Genomic DNA, 20,380 nt, shown 5'->3' on the forward strand with positions numbered 1-20,380 from the left:
GTGTAGTACGTTGCATTTATTTAGTCCAAATTTCATACCTACGTCTATTGTAAATATTTCCAAGCTATCTAACAAAATCTTTAAATTACTTCTATTGTTTGCATATATCTTTAGATCATCCATATATAGCAGATGGTTAATGTTATAACTGTCTCTAAGCTTGTAACCTTTAAATTTGTACTTGTTTAATATATGGGAAACTGGATTGATGGCAAGGCAGAACAGCAGGGGTGACAAGGAGTCACCCTGGAATATACCGCGTCTGATAGAAATCGGCTCAGTAGTGAGTGATTCGTGGGTACCTTTGGCTGTCATGACGACTCTCCAAGATGGCATAGTCATCTCTAAGAAACGCTTGATCATGGGTGGGCACTTATAGATATCAAGGATTTTAAGAAGCCATTCGTGGGACACACTATCGAAGGCTTTTTGATAATCTATCCACGCCATGCTCAAGTTTTTCTGCGATGTGTGTGCGTCCTCCAATATGGCCTTATTGACCATGAGATGGTCCTTACAGCCTCGGGCACCACGTCTGCATCCCCGCTGTTCTGCTGCCATTATGTTGTTGCTGCTGCAGTGGTTGTATAAAACGTTAGCCAAAACGGAAGTTAATAATTTGTACATACTGGGCAAACACGCAATTGGTCTCCAGTTTTTCGGGTTTTCGGTGTCAGCGTTTTTGGGGATAAGTATTACCTGACCTGTTGTAAACCATTCCTCTAGATTTTCAAATCCCTGAACTATTTTTGTAAACAATTTGGCAATGTATTTATGTGTGCTTGTTAAATATTTCAAGTAATAGTTTTGAATTTTATCTATTCCCGGTGTTTTCCAGTTGTGTAGCTTTTTAATTGCAAATTTAATTTCATCTATTGTTATCTCTTCCGGTTCTATTGTATTCACTTCTGACATTGATTCTTCTATTTCTTTTATCCAAATAGCATCTGTGTTATATTTAATAGGGTTTGATAAGATGGATCTCCAAAACTGCTCTACGTTTTCTTTACTAGGTATTTTAATTTCCTGCATTTCTTTTTGGTTTCCTAAGCTACTATATAGTTTATGCTCATTTTCTTTAAATAGTTTGTTTTGTTCTCTCTTACTATTTGCATCTTCGTACCTTTTAATTCTACCTGCTAATGCTTTTATTTTCTGCTTTAACATTTCTGCTATATTTTTATGATCGTTTTCGCTTTGTATATTGTATTTATTGTACAAGTACTCCCTACTCCTGTCCATTCTACGTGACCTAACTCCTCTTTCGATTTCTATTAATCTAGCTAACTCTTTCCTAAACTTGTCTATCTTTTTTTGAATTCGTATTTTCCAGTTTGGGTCCCTTTTCGGTTTTATTGTATTACTTGGTTTATATGGTGCTTGGTTATTATTGATTATTAGAGTTTTAGCGGCTGCATAAATTATATCGTTTATTTCTCTTAGTGTAGTGTTAATCTCTAAAAGGTTCGGTAAGTATTTATTTATTTTGTGGCAGTTTTCAAAAAATTGTTTGTTAAAATTCGCTTTGGGTAGTAGTTTTCTGTCTGCAATAGGTGTTTCTCTTACCTCGGATAATGTATTTAAAAAACTCAATATTATTGGGTCCCTGTTTTCACTGTCTAATATGTTTTGTGTGGCCTGGATTATTGTTTGAACTTCATCTGGTGTATATGGTTGCGCGTGAGTGTTTTGTGTGTTATGTAGTGTGTCTGAGTTAAAGTTATTAATTGATTCAGTGTTTTCAGTTACCTCTACTATTCCTTCTGCTGATTGCTTTATTCGGTTGAGTAGTTCTTGTGAAATCATATTGTTTTTTATTATAGTGCGTGCTTGTGTAGATAGTGAGTAACCATTAAATCTATTGACTTTAGGGTTGTGCGGATTTCTCTCAATGTATATACGCTGCAATCTATTGATATATCCTGATCCTGCGGAACGCGCTTTATAGTAACAATACATAAGTTCTTTCATTTCCTCATCACTCCATCGTCTTCTTCTGTCATCGCTTACTATCTCAATGTTATTCGGTTGTGGGTTAGGAGCCTCTGCTGTCTCCGGTGATGGGGTTCTGGTCTGTGTGTGGTGTTGTTGTACGTTAATATCAGTGTGTTCCGTGTGCTGTGAAGTATGTATAGAATGAGTGATACTGGGTGAATTATGGGTGCTGTGAGTTTCTTCTGGGTGTAGTGTGGGTTCTTCTGCTCTACTTTTTATTGCATTAAGTGTTTCTGTGGGTATTGCTTTCCGGGCTATTATACTTCTTGCCTGTGTTGATAAAGTGTTCCCAGTAAATGTGAATGCTTTGGAGTTATTGGGGTTGCTACTTCTGAATAACGTTTCTAATCGTTTGATGTATCCGGATCCTAACGCTCTTGCGCGATAGAAACAAAATATCAGTTCTTCAAGTTCTGCGTTTGACCACTTTCTGCGGGTATCTTCATTTAATGTTAACGTGGTCGAGTGGGATGTACCGGCAGAGCTAGCTGGAGACACTTCTCCGCTCCGCAAAGCATCATCCTCAGAATGGTCGGCTGTAACATTTGGGGCGCCCCTTTCTACTCCCACCCCGACTCCCGCCCGCCTGCTCAGCGGAGAGTCGCTGGCTAGCCCTACTACACGCCCGTCACCAGCACCAGACGTGTCCCGGCGATAGCCCCCGGGAAGCGGCCTTAAACGTTTATTCCTTTTTTGACTCTCCATTTTTGTTTGGGTTGCCAGAGCCCCGTTGGTCACCCGCATAAGTTATTTCGTTTGCGAATGTCCGCCACTCACGTGAGCGTAGATGGTCAGCTCGGACGTGGGGTTGAACTTGTGAGCGGCTTTTATTTTATTTTATTTTATTTTATTTTATTTTATTTTATTTTATTTTATTTTATTTTATTTTATTTTATTTTATTTTATTTTATTTTATTTTATTTTATTTTATTTTATTTTATTTTATTTTATTTTATTTTATTTTATTTTATTTTATTTTATTTTATTTTATTTTATTTTATTTTATTTTATTTTATTTTATTTTATTTTATTTTATTTTATTTTATTTTATTTTATTTTATTTTATTTTATTTTATTTTATTTTATTTTATTTTATTTTATTTTATTTTATTTTATTTTATTTTATTTTATTTTATTTTATTTTTATTTTATTTTTTGATTTTTGAAATAAAAATATATCTATGTCCTTTCTAAGGTTCTAAACTATATCTGTACCAAATTTCAACCAAATCCGTCAAATAGTTGCGGAGATTAATGGTATAAGCATAGAATGTTCGACGTGATTCTTTAATTTGACATAACTTTTTTATTTATGAACCGATTGACATGAAACAAACACTAAATGTAAATTTAAGCATCCCACAATATATTCGTGAAAACCGCATCCAACTCGGATCAGCCGTTTCTGAGATTAGCGCGCACAGACGAACAGACAAACAGACAAACAGACAAACAGACAAACAGACAAACAGACAAAAAAAAGTTAATTACATTTTTGGGTTCGACATCGACATAACAATAACCCCTGCTATTTTTTTTATTTTTATTTTCAATGTACAGACAGCACTTTTCTACGATTTTATTATATGTATATATAGATTATACTCTTCTCAGATTTATAGTAAATGTGGCACTCTACGCAGTAGTGTAGTAGTGTAGTATTATACTTATTTAATTCTTAACCTTGGCTAATTACCAATAAAAACTACATAGTTAGATGTCAAGAACATAAACATATTCGAACACTTTTTGTTAAACGTCTATAAATAAATTGGTATGATTACTTAAATCATGTACATATGTACATGTCAAGAAAAATCAAATAAAAACTGATTACAACTTCGATCAACTGTTGGTATTGTTGATCGAAGGATTACAAAAAACAAAGTTTAGCGGTTACAATAAAAAATTTAAGGTACTCATATTTCTTTTCTCAGGCCTCAAAAAACTAATCTGGTGTTACAAGATCACTTATCGAATATTGTAAGTAAAAAATACAAGTTTAATAAATAAACTTAATTATGTAGCATATAGATCCGCAAAAAGCTTTACACAGAGAGGTGTGTAAGGCCTTTGCCCCTGCACTGGGACGATCATGGCTGAAATCTAAATCTAATGTAGCATAATCCATATAAAAACCTCTCCCCTTTTTTGCCAAACCTCAAATAAAATAAAACATTACTAATTCTGCTATATTGTGGTTTAATTTATTTAGAATCAGATGTAATTTATCTGATTGAAGATCGTTTTACAGTCAAAGGCAAAGTATTTATTTAAATTAATCCTAAATTAGGCACTTTTAAAACGACAAATTGAATTGTCCGGAAGTGTGTCTGTCAGTGAAGCTAGGTGCTCGTCCAAAGTGTAGGTTCGAATGGAGAAGAACGAGCGAAAACGATAGATCAAGTTATATTATTAAAACCTTGTAAGTTTCAAAAATACTATGCTGAAAACCGCAACAAATTCGATTCACGTAAATGCGATATAATCGCGCACAAAAATACAGGTCAAACTGAGATCCTCCTTTTATAAAGTCGGTTAAAGACGATCGTTTTTTCTTTACACTTGTGGCTATAAAGATCACATCAAGATACATCTTAGTGTACGGGAATTTCCATTTTGCCCCGTTCCTCAATTCCTTAATTCACCTGCGTCATTTGAAGCCCTGCTTAACTTCGCCTGTCTACACCAACAGTACTTGAATTAATTTACATACATATCGTCACGCCTTTAATCCCCGAAGGGGTAGGCAGAGGTGCACATTATGGCATGTAATGCCACTGTACAATGTACACCCACTTTTCACAATTTATGTTGTAAGTCCCATGTAATAGGTAGTGAGCCTATTGCCATATACCGGGCACATTTCCAGACTCCGTGGTACAACTGAGAAATTTTCGAAAATCCGAATAAAGCCCAGTAATACTTTGCCCGACCTGGGAATCGAACCCGAGACCCCTTGTCCGGCAGTCGCACTTGCGACCACTCGACCAACGAGCCAGTCGAAGTCGAGGCAAAGTTGAATTAATTTAATATAATATATGTATCAATGTTAATATAATTTCCATTCCATAAGCCTCTTTGTAACGGTCATTAACCTCATGTTAATATTTTGAACTTTCTGATTATGATAATAAAACTGGTCGCTGATCTGACCTAGTCTATTAGTTGCTATGAGCCGCTAAAGTCTATGAAATAAAGATTTTTTAATATTTAATATTTTCTCATCTCGGGACGTAGTCTGTAGTCATCTAGGACTCTAAGGAACTGCGTCTGATACTAGTTAGGTATAGCCAAATTTTTTATGGTATAAGCCGGTAAACGAGCATATGGTTCACCCGATAGTTAGCAATCGCTGCTGCCCATGCCCATGGATACTCGAAACACCAAAAGCGTGACAATTGCGTTGCCGGCCTTTTAGAGGTTAGGAATATAAAAGATTGAGAAGTGGGGTAATTAGACCTCCGGTAACCTAACTCACACAACGCAAGCCAATGCTTGCGAAATGTGAAACAATTTTCACATCGGTTTTCTGTGAGGTCGTGGTATCAAAGCGGTCGAGTAGGCAAATTCATTCACATTTATTTTGGTTTGATCACACTCATAAATGACCGTCTTTTCCCATTTTTTTTTTTTTGCTTTTCTACAACCCTTCTCTACTCTCTGTCAGTTTCCACAACTTAAAAAGGAAAATAAAGTATTGTGTAAACTGGCTCAATGCGGTGGCAGAAATTGGATAATTTTCCCCGTCAAAAAAATCCCCATGGGAGGCAGCCGTGAGGTTTTTTTATTATTTACGAGTATTTTAGGCACTTTCCTTTGCTTAAAATATTTCAGAACTGTAGTGTACAAATAATAAACCTTAGAAATACTTTGACATAAGAAGTACCAAAGTTACGCTAATATGAAGGGTAAATATTATGTCAAACAATTGTTGTCGGCACGAAAACGAAAGTTGGAAATTATTTGTAGTGGCATTAGTGAAATAATCCTAATGTGGAAGGAAAATAGAAAGATTTCTTACAATTTACTGTATTTTTTTTTATCCTGTGTTTTTACCCGACTGCCAAGGAAGGGTTATGTTTTTCGCGCGTATCTTGTATGTATGAGCCTAATATTCTTTATTACCTCATTTCTTCGAAACGGCTTGTTGGATTTCGACAATCAGGGCATCGTTGGATTCGTCTTAATTACCCAAGTGTTCTTAGATATGTGACGTAAAACAAAAACCAACATGGCGGCCGTGAGGCGCCCTAGATAGAAGTAAAAAAAAAAAAAAATTTTATTTGCTACAATATGGGTATCAAATTAAAGAGCTCATCATGAGGATTCCAAAATGGTATATCACTGACATATAGAAAAAAAAATACTATGTGCAATTAGGTTCTTTAGGTACTACGCGACGCGATTGACTAGCGGTTTCTGAACTGTCGTTTCGTGTCGCGGGTGAAATCGTGAGAAACACATAGCCGTATTATAACTAACTTAAAAGTGTTAAATAAAAATAAATAAATTTAAAAAATTAAAAAACCCGACTGCGTAAAAAAAACTTTAAATAAAATCTGAAAAGTAAAAAACAAGCTTAGTCTAAAAGTGTAGATAGCAATGCTATTACCACAAAATTAAATAATTTCATAATCAATACACAAAACATAATAATCTTATGCGAAACATAATTGAGTGCAACAGTCGGGACAGTTTTTTACTTTTTACTTTTCAGATTTTATTTTTTACTTTTCAGATTTTATTTAAAGTTTTTGTTATTGTTTTTCCAAATCATCATCAACAGTCTATAAGAGGCCACTGCTGACCGAAGGCCTCTACTCGCACGGAGAAGGTTTGAACATTAATAACCACGCTTGCTGATTGTGGGTTAGCTTATTCTTCTTATATTGTTTTATATATAGTCTCATATATCATATCTAATGGAAAACTGTGTGATTTTGAAACTTTGACACTCATTTGTAATCACAAATGAAAGAATTAATAGTTAACCTGAAATTCACAAGAAAAACAATATTTCACCGCTCATTAAAGTTATGCTAAAATAAAACAATATTTAACTGATCAGTAGACCTGTGCTAAAATAAAAACCAGCCAATACAGTTACCCTTCGCATTTAGATGTAAACAAATAACTTCCGTCCGCGATCGTCGCGTGCGCATTCCCTTTCATAAAGCCTTGCGCAGCACATAATACAGCCTCTATACTAGACATAGCGTTAATGTATAATTTATGAACACCGTGTTTGGACGCGTGTCGCGGAAATTTCGCGCTCAGAAAATCATTTTTAAATATATATTTATTTTTTGATTTTTTTTTTTCGAAGTGAGTGAACTTGAGTTTCTTGACTGAGTGACTTTTTTGTGAGTTACCTATCTGGTTTTATTTTTTTTTGGATGTGAGTATTTTTTTTAATTATTATTCCATATACTTATTTAATATTCTCGAAAATTCCATCTCACTAAAATAGAAAATTGAATGACATTTAAAAATTTAAAAATAGGAGCCGACCAGTAGCGGGAGCATGGTCCAAGCTACCGGCGATTAGGGCTCCAGAGACAGAAACCTCCTCACAATGCGTTTCGTTTCGTTATTTTTTTATTATTATTATTGGATAATGTAAACTAAAGATTACTTTATTAGTGTACGCCAATAATTTATAGTTAATTAAAAATAAATATTACATTTAATAGAATTTATCGTAGCGAATGATTAACGTTATGATTAAAATAATTATGAAATACAGTTGCAGGATAATTGGACGACCAATTAATAGTTTTAATGATGTGAATTTTACATTTTAACATGTAAATAAACAGTTATTATGTCATTCAAGAGTATTTAAATGGTTATAATTTCATATCTCTTAATTTTTATTTATGAATATGCTTAAACATAATATATAATATATAGGTTATTTAAAAACTAAGCCAAAATTAAAAATTTATCTTATATATTATAGAAAGATAAAAAAATACAATAATTAAGCGTCGAAGAAATTCTTCTCATCTGAGTCGTTATTATAATTTTAAAATGAAAAAAATTATGCAATAATGACAAATATAATGACAGCAGTAGTAGTATTTTATTAATAAAAAAAATATAATGTGACTAAAAATTTATTGCATCATCGGAGTTTTTTTTCTGAATACATCTTTAGCAGTATTTTTTTAATCTGCCACAAAGGTCAATAAACTCAACTGAATTTGATTTAATAACTTAAATTGAGTAGGTAGAATTTGTGGAATTCAGAAAGAATGGTCAACATTTATAATATAATTTCTTACTAGCATTGGAACTTGGAAATAATTTCTTACTTTTACAATGTTTAACGAAACATCTTCAGTAGGTAATGCCTAACCTAAGAATCAAACCCTGAATCTCTTAAATATTGTGTTTTATATTAGCATTAGCATTATTTATCAGTCATAAGACATCCACTGCTGAACATAAACCTCCCCCAATGACTTCCAGATAGGGTGGTTGCAAGCGAAGCAGCTCTGCGACTTTAATCAGATTATCTGACCATCTTGTCAACGTTTAAACTCATCGTCAACCAAATCAGCTGTTTTATTTTATACCAAAACAAAGTTGCTAAGTTTATCTTTGACTTAGTTTAAGAAAAACAGTAAATAAGCCTATAATTGTTACATCTGCTACAAATCTCGGTTAGACCGGTAGAAGCACGTTTTCATGTAATTGGATAGAAATATTTACTTTTACCGTAGCGTCGTGGTGGCCCAAAGGTTTAAGACGCCCACTTTTCATGCATAAGGGTGTGTTCGAAACGTACCAACGGCAAAGTTCTAATGTGACTTTTTACGAAAAATGCCTAAATAGAACTTAGCACAACCGATAATCACACCCGTCTCTTGCTTAGCTATCGCATTTGCAACCACTACGCCAGCAACCACCACTTTTTTCCATTTAATTTATCAAATAGTAATTTACCAATTATATTATATGCAAAGAATCGAAAACATTTATCACCAATCTTTCCAATCCTAGATTCCCCAACAACTCTTAAATTGCTAACCCAGAAAAGGCTGACAACGCAATTACAACGCCCCTGGTGTTTCGAGTGTCCATAGGCGGCAGCGATTGCTCACCATCAGGTGATCCGTCGGGTAGTTTACCAACTTATGCCTACCATAAAAAATACGACAACCGTTACTCTTCTTTCAAAGTTAAATAAAATATCTCAAGAAAATACATTATAAAAAGTTAAAATCTTTTTTATCCATAGACGGAATAAAAGAGGATTTAAATCTATTCAGACGTGATCAGAGTTGCCCTGAACTGTTGATCTCATTGCTCACTGAGTATGCAAACTGTGTCACAACAGATCATGTTCTTACTGAAACCATTTTTTAAAGAAATAAACTGCAATATTTAAATTTTATATTAGACTAGCTACTTACGCGCGGTTTCATCCGCTTTGCTTGGCTCCCATTGGTCATAGCGTGATATTTTATAGCCTCTTCCCCAATAAATGCAGTACCCAACACAAAAATAAATTATTTAAATCGGACCAGTAGTTCCGGAGATTAGCGTGTTCAAACAAACAAACTAACAAACTCCTCAGCTATATATCTCGTTTTGGTCTAGTCACATTAAAATTTTTGCTATATTGGTACTATGTCGTAGGTAAGGCAAGAGATTCATTGGCGTAGTGTACCACGCGCGCAACTAGGGGGAGGGGTACCTCCAAGGACCGCAAACTTGGCGGGACCTACCGCAAATACAGCGATGGGTCGAGACGTGCCGGGTGCGGTAAACCCGTAAGGGCGACAGACAGACAGCGTGATTGACAGACATCACAACAAACAAACTTAAAAATTTATAACAACAAATGAATGTACTACTACTACCAACTACAAATAAAATGGTGGCACTGCAAAAGCCAAGTACCAGAGCAGAATGATTGCGTTCTCGTCCAATGCCCTCCACTCAAGGCCGGTGCTACAAGTGTCGGTGTAACCAATCACAATTACTATAGTTCTGCCAATACCGTAATAGATGAATACTATTGTGTACTTCATAAATATAAAGGTGGTTGATAAATAATTTTAAATTTAATTTAAGAAAGATATTAAACAAGGCTGACACAAATTGAATTTCGTACGTATTCGTAAGAGTGATTCCAACTGCGTGTGATTGTACATACAAAAGGTCACACAGCTGCTAACTGTGTGTGGGTCTGCGGACAAGGGTAGCTCGCCGCCCGACCAGAACCAGACCGGTAAAAGAAATTAAATTGATGATTTTCCCTCTTAAAAAAAACTACTAACTGTCTCTGTACGCTCAAATTGTGTTTTCGGTAGCAATGTAATGTGATGAGCCTGTAATTGACAGAAACATTCTTAAAGTTAGAAATTTTGAATTAAAATTAGCTTGATTAACCCACTGCTGCGCGACGTCGCCGCGTTTACGGACACTGCTTGTGAGAAAAAGTCCCTCTGGGACAGGAAACTAGTAGAGCAGTGTTCAGTATGTTCAAGTGCGCAAATTTAATTTTAGTTAATAAATAACACATCAATATTTTTATTACATAAGACAGACTAACTGTCTCGTGAAACAAAAATAAGTTTTATGTAAATACAAAACAAACAAAATATTTATTACATAACTTTGTTCACAATACAATTGCTCGAAAATGTACTGGAAAAATAGGATAAGCGAGGCTGTACGTGTTTGATTTATGTCAACTGCCAACCGTAGGCTTATTTGAGACAGAGGATAAGTACCGTATTGATACACACCTACTCTTAGTTCAGACAGGGGATAAGCATTGATACACACCTACTCCCACCCACTACTGTCACATGGGATTAATAACATTACAGGGGAAATGAGCTATGATAAATGCTATGTTATGATTTTCAATTAATATAACTTCCTCTATTAAATATTTACCATTATTATCCATTTATTATATGTAATTATACAATACGTATTGTATAATACCATCGTAATAAAATCTTGAGTATGTATTGTATGGGCACAGCAAATTCAACCTTAATTTAAAGATCACACGCTTCTAATTAAAATTTCGATGATAACATAATAAACCTTTTTTGGGAGGGGGTTCATCCAATGTCTTCTCCAGCCTAGAGTGATGCAAAAGGGGATGTCAGACTCTTTCTGACTAAAAACCACCCCATTCCTACTCTGGCTCTTCGAGCCGGGGCCCTGATAGCCAGCTATGTAGTCCGCATCTGCGGGTCGGGCATTAGCCCAACTGTCCTATCTGTGGTGGTCTGATGACTTTTGCTGGCGCGCGCGGTGCATGCACACTGGTCAGGCGACAAGCTATCCGTGCTAGCCATCCGCAAATATTCGCGAAATGCTTCGTCGAACTTAAATAAAATATACTTAACACGTTGTAAAATTTCAATGAGTATTTTTATGGTATTATTTACTTCATACATTGACTTTGAAACACAAAGAAACTTTACGATACAATTTCCTCTAATGAACTGATGTGAATTGCAAATTCGTTGTTTCTAGAAAATAGATACATTGTATTCATTCAAACTTTGTGTGAAAAATTTTCAAATTACACGGTTAGTTTACCCAAACAAATGTATTCGTTTTTGAGCAAAAAATATTCATATTTAACTTTGTATGGATTTATGTTTTGGTTAATGCATTGAACAGCTGTTTTTTTTTTAACGTTTCCCCACACTTGACTTTTCTTCTTGGTCATCTAGGTCTTGTGTCGTAGGTGCGTTTAAAAACATACAAATTCACATACACATGACACCCAGACCCGTAACAACAATTTGTGGATCACACAAAGAGTTGCTCCATGCGGGAATCGAACTCGCTACACGTAGCGCCGGTTCCCCAGCCACCACGTTAACCGTACAGTCATGCTTGTCATATTGTATCTATATGATGATTGTATCTATATAACATAACATCAAGCCATTCCTTCCTCCAAAAGGTTAGACAGAGTTTGTCATACAAACCTACTTTTAAATGCGACTCATTACTAACTGACCACAAAATCATACAAAATATAATTAAATTGAGGTTAAAAAGTTTTAATTTGAATTTAGAATAATTTATTTCTGTCCTTGTCATTTCAGACGTGACGTTATTGACGCATCAATTGTTTTTATATTAAATTTGTAATATAGTAGAAGAATATTAGTTGCACTTTAAATAAAATGCGGTTTATGTCTTTCCTTGTCATTTCGAGATTAACGTCATTGAGGTTTCACTTGATGATGAGTTGTCAATGTCACAATTATATTTAAAAAAAAATGGAATTTACTCAATTTGCTTTTCCTTCAATATGAAATAACTGAGAACTTATGTAAAGGTAAAGCTAAAAACTTTTTTTTATATATAAAACGTTGCCCCGCACTAGGATTTTCTCTTATGTCGTGGGTGCGTTTACAAACATACAAGTTCACATACACATGACACCCAGACCCGAAACAACAATAAAATTTGTGGACACAAAGAGATCGAACCCGCTACACGTTACACGGCAGCCAGTTGCCTAGCCACCGCGCCAACCGTGCAGTCAAGTCAAAACAACTGTTTGTCTTACGAAGTCATCGTCATAATGTAAGTCCTAAGTACGAATTACTAAGTATTTGCGTCTAGAAGAGGACATTTAAACGCATATCCTACAGTTATTTATTCACATTCCATACACTATATTGTCCTCGATTACCTATAAAGCCCTTTATAAAAACTAGTTGTATCTTACATAGCTTGTTTCCTTTATTGTAATTTTTATGTTAAAGTCAAGGCATGCCAATAGCAGAAACTGCCTTGATCCTGTATTTATAAACAGTTTTCAATGCACAGTCTATAAGTAAATACGTTTTATGTTTTTAATATAAAATTGCATCTCAAATGACTCTCGTTTTCCTTAGAAACTTGATTTTTGTTTAGCTTTCTTTTATTTATTTAAAAGTTCAAAATTATGATGGTACATAACGGTGGACTTACATGGTATTGTCTATCATTTCTTTGTTCCTATTAAAAAATATATTGCTAATTATAATGCTTTTGAAATGACTTTAAGACTTAAAAAATCTAGTCTAAAAATTTAAAAAATCTCTCTATCTTTGGATTGAAAAAATTATATCCAAAAAATAAAATTTTGGCAGGTAGCTCATGTACTAAAGAATAACTTAGGATATTTTTATTTCAAAAAATTGGAACAAAACATTTGTCCTAAAATTCATATTGTGTGCTGACTAAATTGTGCAAAAAATTGCATTATTTTATTTTGGAATTATTTTTTAGTCACATAGCCCGTGATCACGCTAAGCGAAGCCAGTGCTATAATAACTTTACATACATACAGCTACAATAGTACCAAACACCACAATACTATTTAAGTTATCTCAATATTAACGTATGCAAATCATTTCTGAGCAAATCATACAAAACGTTATTAGTTCATAATATTGACTGTACCTATTTATCATTTATCATTAGATCAAATATTACCTATTTAAGGAAAAACCTTATAACAATCGTTTTAGGGAAAAAGTAATAAAAAAAATGCTTTACCTCAAAAGATCTACACAATTTAACACCTATTTTTCTAAGAAATAAAATGTGGCACCTGTATACCTACAAAAAAAACAGTAAATTGTTAATCGACCAAATTACTAGTTAAATTGTACCTTAAATATGAGTATATATGGCAACTGGCAATTCATAAGGGATATCGTCACGCTTTTTATCCCCGAAGGGATAGGCAGAGGTGTACATTATGGCATGTAATTTCATTGTACAATGTATATCAACTTTTCACATTTTATGTTGTAAGTCCCATGTAGTAGGTGGCGAGCATGCATGGGGAAAATAACTTTATATCAAATGCACACATAGATATCTACTATGTATCAAATAATCAAACAAAACACTCGAGACAGTTTTGTTTTCAATAACTATAATCATTATATTTGTCAAAGAAAACAATACCATACTTGTCTTGTACTGATAATAATATTAAAACAAAGTTAAGATATTACATAGTTTTAAAGCAATTAGTTCCTAACGCGTATAAAATATCAATTAAAGTATTTAACGCATAGATGTGGAAATATGATTCATAAGTCATAACTTACCTACCTATTATTTTTAGAAGGCTACATGAAACTTACCAAAATCTACCTACATATTATTTTTAAACCAGATATAGCTAACTGAAACTAAATTAAACTTTTAATCAGGAAGTGAACAAGTATACCTATAGTACAATGACCTACAAGAATCTTAATGCAAAAACTATAAGTGATTTTATGCAGAAAAGAGACTATACAGAATGAATTCTTTCGGGAATAAAATTCATCATGTGTATCACAAGTGAGGTAGCAAAGTATAACAAACAAAAATAGCTAATTGTAACAAACAAAATCACTTGCTAATATTAACCAACGTACCTAAGTGGTAATTTCATGTAGCAAAATGTTGATTCCAATAACGCTTAGAGGCCAAAATCTTATTAGCAGTCATCAACAAATAAATAATTTTATTAGTCCATGCCATACAAAACAGACCTTCATCAAAATAGTCATAAGCTACCTTCAATTCTCATTACCTTAAATTATTACTTTTAAATAAAAATCAATTTAATAAATGGCAATCAATGAAGAACCACTTATACGCATTAATTGAATGTACCACGTCACTGCTAACCTTATTTAAGTGGAACAAGGCTTAATGATACAATGTCAATGTAAAGGAAAAAGTGCAGGCCAAATATTTGTTTATACTTGATGTGTTGCAAAATAGAATTCTGATTAAAATACACGTCATAATGTACGAAAACGGTACGAGTAAATTGAGTAATGGTTATTGCAATTTGAGTCTTAAATTAAAATAGTAAGACAGTATGACACTGCAATATTCTGCTATAAAAGAAAATATTCGACTGTCGAATTTCAATTTCACGGTTTTCAAGGATCAATATTAATGGCCGTACTGTGAGCCATTTAATGATTATTAATAACTATTCCTTAGCAACGCAAACAATTGATAACCCAGTCCTGGTTAAGTCCCGCCTCACCCAAGGTGGAAGAAGTCATTGGATGATTTTCCCCCCTCAAAAAAGAAAAGTCCTGGTTAAGTAACCATTGAACGACTCTGAGTCCGGCAGTAGAGTTAAAAGAGCATTGCAAACTTTATGTAATGAAAATAGGTAGTTTAGCTGAATGTAAACAAGCATCATTAAGAGTTCCATTTCAATCTTAAAATTATGCATTTTTATAAAAACTATCTCAAACTAAAACTAACCGCCGTACACAGAGTAATTAAATGGTTACTCAGTCCTAAGCAGTGGTTTTCGGAACAAAATCGTTACTAAGGAATAGTTTAAGTAATCATTAAAAACATTTCAATTCAAAACTGTACCAACTACTAACTGAAATGTTTATGTAAAACTACCTCAAGTAACCGTAACTCAAGGAAATTAACCGAACTTAAATAATATGCGGTAAATGCCAAAATTTTACCTTATGCGATAATATTAACCTTCATTAAAATTAGGTCATATAAGGATAACAAAATTCCACGTAAACACTTCTCAATGTCTTCAAGATCCTTTTAAGCATATGAGCTTGATTCGGAGCTGCGGACTAGCGGGTTTACCGGGGCTCCGGCTCGAAAAGCAGGAGTAGGAACGGGTTGTTTTTTAGCCAGTAAAAGTGGGACACTACTTCTCGCCTCGCTCAAGGTGGGAAAAGTCATTGGACGATTTGAAAAGAAAATCTTTGCCTAAATGAAAAGAAGCATTTGAGCTCCATTTTCATTCATAGTTCCTCAGTTTGGCATTATAATAATTTTCTTTAAGCGACTCGTCAAGGCTCTATTTTGGATGTTTCGGCGACATTGGTGGTGACAATGAATACATACTAAATAGGAAATCGAGGAAAAGGTGATTCAAACCTTGGTTTGTCTTGAGGTAAAGTTATTTACATTTGAGGTTACCAACTGACGTTGTGTTAATTCCCTTTTGTTACTTTCTCGTTCGAATAAGGATAAAAATGGACATTTTGTTGTCTGATGTCACCAGATGTAGGTACTTCTTGCAATTTGATTCACGATCACGACGAATTTTGTTTAAACAACTGTAATCGTTTCAATTACCGATCTTAATCTAAAATCTTTGTATCGATCTTCATTTTTGACAGAAATTCTATAGAACTTATGTCAAAAATCGATCTTAATCTAAAGATTTTGAATTGAAATCTTTTTCATGATGTGCTGTGGTTGCCCGGAGGTTTTAAGAGGGTGAATTTTTCCAAATTATTTGTACTTTCTAAGATTATTCAGATACCACTGACACCCAGGACATAGGAGAAAATACAAGTGTGGAGCAACGCTTAAAAAAATACTATTAGGAACCGAAGCCCTATAGTCAACATTACAAAAAAGAAATACTATAATAAACAACCATAGTGCCTTAAAATAGATAACAATAAAACTTTTGTTCTATGAACAGTGTTAAAACAAATACAAGGGACAAATAAACAATGTGCTAAAAATATACGGAGCGGCGCGGCGTGTACAAATCCAACTATTTGCATTGGATGTGTATGGTGGATATAGGCCAGACACGTGATACAACATTCAACGATGAAGCTCACCAAAACGTTAACTATGTTTAGAATAAGTTTCTGTTGAAATAAAAGTCTAAAGATTGGTTTTACTTAAACTATATCTATGTATTTCATAAAAATAAGTCGGGTTTAGGGATTGCAATCCGGTCCGGCGGATCCGGTAATCCGGCGGATCCGGCGTGTTTTTGGACCTACCGGATCCGGCGAGTCGGCGCCGGATCCGGTGGCGGATCCGGTAAAGCAAAAAATACGCGAACGTGATCGAAAAAGAAACAGATTATGAGAAAATACTTAAAAAAGAAATGACTGCGTATGAAGTAGGAGTAAAAGGAAAACACATTTCGCTGATCTACAGTTACTTGATGGCGATTTGGCCAACCAGTGTTGAGGCAGAAAGCGCCTTTTTTGCCGCAGGTTATATTTGTAGTGCCATCAGAAGCAGACTAGGAGACAGTACAATAAACACTATTTGTTTTCTTAGATCGTTTTTTCAGGCACAAAATAATTTTCATTTGAATTTTGCATTGCAAAAGATAAATGCTTCTTGTTTTGTTTCTTAGGATTATGAACTGAAGTTGTTGATTTTATAAGTACAAATTTAAAAGACTGTTTTGTTATATAACTGTGTAGATTATTAATAAGAGTTTAATAGTATTATTATTACTTAAGTACTTTCAGATACTTACATAAATGGGTACATCAATAAGTGAGAGTCAGACTGATTACTTTATTATTAAAAATAGTTTCATAATTTGATTTAGTACAAATAGTACCAAAAATTACAATTAATACCGAAAAAATAATTAAAAGTGATTTTATTTTCCATAAATACGTATTTTATTTTCTTTTATACATTATTATCAAAACTAAAAACCACTAAATACTAAGCCCTAAGTAACTTTAAAATCCGGCCGGATCCGTCCGGATCCGGCCGGAATAGCATCAATCCGGTGAAATCCGGCCGGATTGAAAATGATACCGGATTGCAATCCCTAGTCGGGTTTTCCTACCTGACGCTATGACTCCAGAAGGCACGAAACAATTTGGACGATTTTACATTCGTTAGAAAGGTCTCGAGCTCCATGAGGTTTATGGCAAAAATTCTGGAAAAAATCAAGAGAAAAGGAGTTCGCCGGAGGAAAAAATCAGGAGAAAAGGTTTGCTAGTTATATAATAAGAAAATAATTAACAAAAATGCGTAGCTTCCATTAAACCAAAAATAAAGAAGGGAAGAGAAAAAAACATGGATTAAAAATACTTCACAAAGGTGCGTAAGGCATTGTGTTGCGTTCATAAGCCACAAATTAAGTTTCAGACAATATTTCAAAATAATCTAACGGTTTCCTTTAGCTAAAAAAGATAATCTTAAATAAAAATACTTCATTAAAAAGTCAATGAGCATAAACAAATTAAATTATCATAAATTAATGCAGCCTTAATGCTGTAAATTTAGTCAGTCTACTTAAAAACATAAAAAAATGACAATAAAAACCATGTATTATGTAAAGGACTTTGCAAAATATCTAATTTTGTCGATACACCCACATTACAAAATAATACTAAAGAATATTAATTTAAAAATCAGCCTAGAACAGTTTTAGGAAATACCGTTAAAATATTCGGTATTGACATAAATATACCTAAACATATACCTACTTTTACATATAAGGTGTTTCAAAATTATCTGCCACGGATTTAATTAAATAACACTACTTCCCACCAAAGTCGTGGCAGATAATTTTACAACACCTTATATAGGGATGTCTTCAAAGGTCTAGATGTATATATAGCCTTTATTTTACATAAGCTAAGGTCACAATGGTCAAACATTAAAATTAACCTTTGATGCATAAATAGAGAAGTTCATAAAAACTAGTTTAAAAATAATTTACCAAAGTTTTTTTATGGAACTGGTCCTAATAAGCCATATAATAATATATGGCGTCACCCATGTCCAACGGAAACTCCATCATAGGATTTATGAGTCCGTAGTCCAGCCTATTGGAAACATTACTCAAAGTACTCTCTTTTATATTATTACTAGTTAGCTGAACCGCCAAACTTCGTACCGCCTCAAAAATATTCTCACAAATAATCCAAGACGAAAATTTGCTTAATCGCTCCAGCCCATCTCGAGTTTTAGCGAGACTAACGAATAGCATTTGATTTTTATATATAGAGACTGACAGACCCGGCAAACTTCGTACTGCCCCAAACATTTCTTTTCTTACCTTTCAAACCTTCCCTGGACCTCCTCAAATTTAGTGACACTAACGAACAGATTTTCATATATTGTTATTATTTAGTCAAAATAAGGTAAACTTTAAAAAAACACGGTTAAATAAACAAAGGTTACTCAAACATTGAAGGACGTCACGTCATAATTATGAACCATCTATCTGTCACAGTCATACATCTACTTCGAAACCTTGACAAACCGCGACCATGACCTCGGTCAACCAAATTAGTATTGGCTTTTCCGAGTTCAAAATACCTAATACGAATACTTGTCTTTTATAACAGAATCATACTACACGGATGATCCAGTAAAAGATACCATTATTGAAATTTAATACAAATATTATTTATTTTATCTTAGAATAGATGATTGATGGTATAATTCTGGTAGTTCACCGCATTATATCTATACAGACATACAACATTATTGGCATTTCATATTTGTAGTTGAAAACTATATTACATACTTAATACATTTAACTATACTGGTGTTTCACGTTTTCACTCAAAAGGCACGACAAAACACAGATTTGGATGAAATCTGCTACATATCGTGTAAAACAACATATGGGGTAATTTTGTATCCTGGGAATGCGGGTGAAACCGTTAGCAGAATCTATAGACAATAATGATTCACATCGACCTTCCTATCAACGAGCTAGTCAATTTTATGGCCCACAAAGCCATTGCATGCATTCAGCCATTGTCAAAGAGATGAGACTCCATTACGGGCTCAGTAAACACGTTTATGGTTCGTTTAAAGATTTAAGGTCGATTCACAATCCATGATCGTTTTGCTTCAACGGTGAAGGCCGGGCTGTGATTTATTTTTTCTACCGCGGATTTGTTATTGAGATGGGTACTGGTGAATGAGATAATTGTGGTTTTTGATGTGCAGTAAAGATGCATCATGACGATGATGATATTTTTTAAATAATTTAAAAAACAATTATAAAAAAATCCCTTCCCTAACACTACCCTACCCAAAACACCTAACACTACCCTTCCCAAAAAAACCACTTCTGGGGTTTTAACCTATGTCGTGGGTGCCTTTACAAACATACAATTTTACATACACATGACACCCAGACCCGGAACAATAATTTGTAGATTACACAAAGAGTCGCTCCCTGCGGGAATTGACCCTGCTACACGTTGCACGGTAGCCTGTTGTCCAGCCACCGCGCCAACCGTGAAGTCAATTAATATTGTCTGAACAATATTTTAGAACAAGTTTTTCGTTACGAAACGAGTTTTAATTTTTTGGTTTTTTGAAATCAAAATTTTTAATGCGACATGGAATTTAGATTTTTTTTAGACTTTCTTATAAAACTGTATGCTTTATGCACTACTTAAGTAAAGTAGCTTAAAATATCCCTTCAGAGACTAATATATGAGACATTTTATTACATTAATAGCCTGCACACGTTTTTAAGTACATAAAGTACCTACATACATCACAAAGTTTAAAATAATGGGCGAAAAACGCGTGTGAAATTACACTAATTAACTAAAATAAGCATATAGTAAGTGGTCTTAGTAGACAT

At 33.9% G+C, this 20,380-nt stretch overlaps 1 protein-coding gene across 1 annotated transcript in view; it reads left to right on the forward strand.

Annotated features, from left to right (window-relative positions):
* The first annotated feature begins 7,200 nt into the window (after positions 1 to 7,200).
* Positions 7,201 to 20,380, forward strand: part of LOC118263727 (proton-coupled amino acid transporter-like protein pathetic) — a 72,359-nt gene continuing 59,179 nt past the window's right edge. Inside the window, exon 1 of the mRNA XM_050705591.1 lies at positions 7,201 to 7,396. The gene's annotated coding sequence lies outside the window, so the exon portion shown is untranslated. The remainder of the gene's footprint in view (positions 7,397 to 20,380) is intronic.

This window comes from Spodoptera frugiperda, chromosome 27 (genome assembly GCF_023101765.2).
Source record: "Spodoptera frugiperda isolate SF20-4 chromosome 27, AGI-APGP_CSIRO_Sfru_2.0, whole genome shotgun sequence".
Lineage (NCBI taxonomy): Eukaryota > Metazoa > Arthropoda > Insecta > Lepidoptera > Noctuidae > Spodoptera > Spodoptera frugiperda.